This window comes from Dendropsophus ebraccatus, chromosome 11, assembly GCF_027789765.1.
Source record: "Dendropsophus ebraccatus isolate aDenEbr1 chromosome 11, aDenEbr1.pat, whole genome shotgun sequence".
Taxonomy (NCBI): Eukaryota; Metazoa; Chordata; class Amphibia; order Anura; family Hylidae; genus Dendropsophus; species Dendropsophus ebraccatus.
In genome coordinates this window covers 78223988-78229876 of record NC_091464.1, presented here as the reverse complement: position 1 = coordinate 78229876, position 5889 = coordinate 78223988, and the positions used below count along the sequence as shown (strand labels likewise).

General features: G+C 49.9%; 1 pseudogene; it reads right to left on the bottom strand.

Moving 5' to 3' along the window:
* Positions 1-1161: 1161 nt before the first annotated feature.
* Positions 1162-1329, bottom strand: LOC138768238 (U2 spliceosomal RNA; annotated as a pseudogene).
* Between the last annotated feature and the right edge of the window lie 4560 nt (positions 1330-5889).

Sequence of the window (5889 nt, the reverse complement as noted above, 5' to 3'; positions counted from 1 at the left end):
CATATCCATACTTGTGTTGTTTGGGGGCAGCCTTCCTCGCCAATGGTGCTGGCTGGGACTTTTTTGGGGGGGCATTTTGGGTCTGGTCCTGTGACATGGGGGTTGCAGGGCCATTCCATGGCCTCCCTTCCCTGCATGTGCACGCTTTGCGGGGATGGCGGTCACTGACCGACACGGTGTGGAGTTAGCGTAGGGACTCGTGTGAACCAGGAGACCTGCACGTTGGTACACGGGGCGATATGGCTTGATCAATTCATATTCCAACATCCTGAAGTTGTTTTTTTAAAATAGGCTAAGCAGCATTAGTATCAGCCATAGGTGTGATGTGCAGCCGCTCCTCTATCTCCATGTCGGATTTTGTATTTTTCTCCCCTTTCTGGGCAGCTGGCCCTCCCCTTTAAAAGACCCATGTGACCTAAGTCAGCAGAGCATATACCTGTGCTCACACGACAGTACCTCCATGTTTTTCCCATTCTGTCTGCAGCAGTTTTTGCTGAGTGTAATACCAGATCTATACCTGTGTTGTTTGGGGGCAGCCTTCCTCACCGGTGGTGCTGGCTGGGACTTTTGGGGGGGCATTTTGGGTCTGGGCATGTGACATGGGGGTTGCAAGGCCACTACATGGCCTCCCTTCCCTGCATGTACACGCTATGCGGGGGTGGCAGTCACTGACCCTGGTACCACGGTGTGGAGTTAGCGTAGGGACCCATGTGAACCAGGAGATGATCAATTCATATTCAAACATCCTGAAGTTGGTTTTTTAAAATAGGCTTAGCAGCATTAGTATCAGCCATAGGTGTGATGTGCAGCCGCTCCTCTCTCTCCATGTCGGACATATTAAATGTATAACACTGTGCTTCGGAAAAAAAAGCCTTGGGCCTCAACAGTGTGCAGTGTTTGGCAACTTGTTGCAAAGTCTACAGTTCCTGTAAAAGCGGGTTAAGCCCAGAAAGAGAAGCATCTACCTCTTCAGAGCTTCTGAACCCATTCCACTCCAATCAAGCCTGAAGTGCCTCCCGGAAGGTGAAGCTAGTGTAGAGAAGATTTCGTCTTATCAGCACCTTTGAACCTGATCCAGTACCAGACAAGCTACTACTTCAGACTTACCGAACACTGCTAACTTTGCTTAAAGGGATTTTCTCATCTTTTCATCTTTTTTTTTCTGTGTGCACTAAACCTGGTAGCACTTCCTGGAGAGGACAAAGCAAGCTCTTTTCCATCTACTTGTTCTAAAAATCCATTTAATATATGGTCCCCAGATAGGGACATATCAGGTAGTAATAGGAATAGATACTACACTTGATCTTAGCCAAAAGGCCAAGAAGTGATAAGGGATTTTCTCATCTGAGCTTGTTATTTCATGTCCAATGGATAGGGTATTACAAGTTGATCATTTGGGGTCCAAATTCACAGACTCCGACTGATCCTGAGAACAGGGACGCAATCGATTTGCAGTGAAGAGAGCACAAGTCTCACCTGTGTGGCCACCATGTCCAGCGCTCTAATCCTTATGGCACCACCGAACACTTCAGAGCTTTCAGAGGCTCCATAGAGGATTAATGCCTCCCTGTTCTTGGGATCGGTGGGGGTGCAGTCAGTTAGACCTCAAGCGATCACCTTGTTATGCCCTATCCTATGGATGGGGGATATTAGCCCTCATGAGAATGTTTCTTTAAGGACACATATGCAGTAAATCAGTAACATCATAAGGATTTGCCCAAGGCTGCCTACAGTCCACAGTCCCTCAAGCACCTGCCCCTGGTGTCAGTTCATAGACTAGTAACATTGCCCTGCCATGACAGAAGAACTACAGCACCCAGCTACCCTGTTGTATACCAACTACAACTCCACTTGCTTCCTTCAGCCTCCTGTGTTGAGTGATATCATTAACATACAATCTACTTGGGAAATAACACATGCTAATATCCTAAGCAGTCAATTGTTGCAGACTCAGCTCTGCTACATCCTTATGTAAGAATGCGATCAGAGACAATGGCTGTACCAGATAGTATGTGTAATGATAATAATTACGCCGCTGGATGTGTTTGATAATACCGACGTCCATTCACAACAACAATGCCTCAGTTTCCAGAGGAACAGATGGGGAGATTATTTGGATATAGTCGTCTGTCTGATTTAATTACAGGTAATTGTCAATACTCATGGCTGCCGCTCTCGCTCTGTGCCGCAGCCCGGGTGCCACCGCATGCCTCGCCTGAATTACACACACTCCCACTCATCTCACAGCTCAGTATCCAGGACAAAGAACGGACGTGTTGTCATTACAATGAGGTCCCGAAACATTTGGAAAGGTCGAATTGTTCAGACAAAAACCCTTTCAGAAACAGATGGAGCACCCTGGACACCCACAGTGATGGGAAATTAATACCTGGTCATGTTATTCTTTATCTAAATAAAAAAACAAACTATAGAAGATTGTCGGCAGAAAAATCCCCCCCCCCCCCATCCCGGTCCATTTAGTCTGTCCTTATATTATTACCTTTCTTATTATCTTAGGATACATATATGTTTATCTCAGGCAGGTTTGCATTCACTTACTGTAGATTTACCAACCACATCTACTGGACGTTTGTTCTAAGCATCTACTACTCTTTATATATAGTAATATTTTCTCATGTTGCTTCGCATTTTTGCTCCAATAACCTCAGATTGTGTTTGGTGTTTTATTAAGAATTTTGCTGTGCACACATACAGTATGTCCAGTGATACAGGATACAACAAGCTGAATGCTTTGCCTCCAGCGTCTCATAGGCAGAAATGAGGCTTGGGACCTAGAGGCCATTCAGTGTAGTTGCCCAATGGGTTGATTGTGCCATATTAAGAAACATCATTTGCATTGTTTCTTCCATCCAGCTCAATCACGTTAGATGGTAATCATGTTGGATTGGACCAGCAAGTTGGCTGATGGATGCACCCAGAAAATTATATGGGGTCTCTGTGGTAGGGGGTATCATTTACTTACCTCTCCAAAGTCCTTTACTTGCTAAACTGCACTGTGACATGGTGGCAAAAAACTACATCCAGATGCTTTTTGGTGTCTGTAGCTAAAATGTTGGCTGTAGGACCTGCAGAAAGGATTCTTGACTAAGGGATAGTCTAGCTATCCGTGACCCATTCCCTCCCCCCTTTTCCCCTTAAATAATGACACTACACCGTCTTGGAAGGAAAAGGCCACGGTAGCCCATTTATTTTTGGATAAAACACATAATAACTTTATTAACGTTTCTCCATAACTAAGAATATTTGAAGTAAATGTGGGAGGGGGTTCTGGAAGGCATATATATATATGTAACTACTCCCCCTTTTATCACAATCCAGACCACAGAATCTCCCGTTTACCTCCAGCCGTTGTCACCGGACCCGAAGGCACCCACTGGGAGACCCCAATTCCACCCCGGGAACCCTGCCCACGGGGACCAACTGTAGCTGGGTAACAACCCAGCCCCACAACACTTGATGCCATAACAGGTATCCATGAGGCTAACGCCCCTCCCACTTTGGCCATAGTGACCCTGCGTGACTCCCTTACGCATGTTCCGCCCTCCATAAATCCAGGGCCCGCTCAATACCCTCCCGGTTCCCCAGATTCCACAAGTCCTGCCCCAACTCAGTAAGATGCACTCCATCCTCACTCAAAAATCCCCAATGTCCTCCTCCAAATCCCTATGACGCACTACTATGCCCCCATTGCGAGCAACAAACCTCCCCACGACCTTGTTCACTTTAATCCTCGCCTTGTTGAGGCTAGCTACCAACCTAGCCTGCTTCCAAGGGCGCCTAGCGACAATATCCGACCAGACCGTGATGATGCCAGCAAACGTGGACCAGAGCCGTATCAGGTCCAACTTGATGTCCCTCATAAGAGCCCTGGAAGCTCGCACCCCCAAGTCATTCCCCCCAGCATGAACAACTAATATGTCGGGCCCCCGATCCATATCCGCATAATACTGGATTTCGGGCAGTAACTGCGACCACATCAAACCCCCAAACCCCAACCACCTAACTTGGACCTCTGATCTCAAGAAGCCAAGCTGCCGTCCTTCGGGCCCACCGCTGCTCGAACTCCCCCCCCCCCTGCGCACATAGGAATGCCCGACAATCCACACTAAGCACGGGGAACCACCTAGGAGACACAAACAGCAAAGAAAGAAAATTTCAGTCAACATCCCCCTGAACTATAACACCAAGACCCCCCTTTACATTAACTGCGGGCGCACATAAATGCGGAATCGCTCTGACTCCCACCTCCCGATCCGTTTGATGACCTCCGGGCCCAGCCCCAACCTTGCCGCCTCGGTGGCCGCCCCTATACGAAAGGAGTGGGAGCTGAATTCCGATGGCTTAAGCCCCAGAACACCAAGACATTTCCGAAAAACTTGAACAAACTTTAAAACCGAACCATCAGCATGCAGTAGCAGAGGAGCCCCACCACTTAGCCGAAGCAACAGGAAATCCCTATAACACTGTATTGGGCACACCACCGAGCCCTTCCACTCCCCCAAACGCACAAACCAAACCCTTGCCCCTCTGGTCCGTCTTGGTCTTACCCAATCGACATTCCAGAACCGAACCCCGAAGCACTGTGGAATCCGCCAACAAACCCCCAACCTTAACCTTACTGGGCGCAATCAATTCCGACACCCGGAACGCCCCAAAAAACGCCAGCGAGAAAGCCAGAATAAACAGATGACCCTCATACGCAGACGAACACACTGACGGCACCACCTCCGCCAACTGGAGCAACAATGACAGTGACACTGGCCGCCGCGCGTCCCTCACCTCTCTCCCTCTCCGAAAACCCCTTAATGCCCTGGCAACCAAAAGGACTTAGTCATGTCACGCTCACCCCGTGCCTGAAACCAAAACGCAAGAGCCGACATCCGCCTGCTGACCCCAGAGGGGGACATCCCATCCTCAAAAACCCTCCCAATATAATACAGCAGACAAACTTCCCACTCCCGGGGACCGCTAACCCCCGACAACCGTCCCACGAACTCCTCCCATTCACCCCAAAACCTGCAGTACGCCTTCCAAGTAGCGGGGCACACCGATCTCCGGACCAAACCCAACGCCGCCGTCACACCATCAGCCACAGCCAGTCTGGGCAAGGACTGCCCTCCAGATCCGCCCCCGGCGCGAACTCCCGAAACCTGTCCCACTGAAAGCGAGAGAGAGGGTCAGCCAGGTCATTTGATATTCCAGGCACATGAAGAGCGGTGAAATGTGCATTAAGCTCCAACCCCTTCAAAACAATGCGCCTCAACAACTTACCCACCGGGGGTGAACTGGCCGTCTGAGCATTAATAGCCTGCACCACCCCCAGATTGTCGCACTGAAAACTCACCCGCTTATTCCGCAAGAAATCCCCCCACAGTTCAAGAGCCACTACTATCGGGAACATCTCAAGCAACGCCAGGTTCCTGTCCAAACCCCCCGAAACCCAGGCCTCCGGCCACCTCTCAGCACTCCAGCGCCCCTGCAGAAACGCCCCGTAACCATGCCCCCCAGCCTCATCGGTAAACAACTCCAAGTCAGTACTGAGCACCGTCCCTTCCATCACAATATTCCGGCCTTTGTACCGCTCCAAAAAATCCCTCCAGACCAATAGATCTTCCCGCAACTCTGCGGACAAACGGATGTAATGGTACGGGCGCACCACCCCCGCCGTGGCCATCGCCAGCCGCCTATAAAATACTCTCCCCATAGGCATAATCCTGCAAGCAAAATGGAGTCGCCCCAGCAGCGACTGTATCTCTCGCAAGCGCAACTTGCGCCTACCGCAAGCCCCTTGCACCGCCCCTTTAAGCTCAGCCAACTTGTCCTCCGGCAACCGGCATTCCCACCTCACCATGTCTATGACGATCCCAA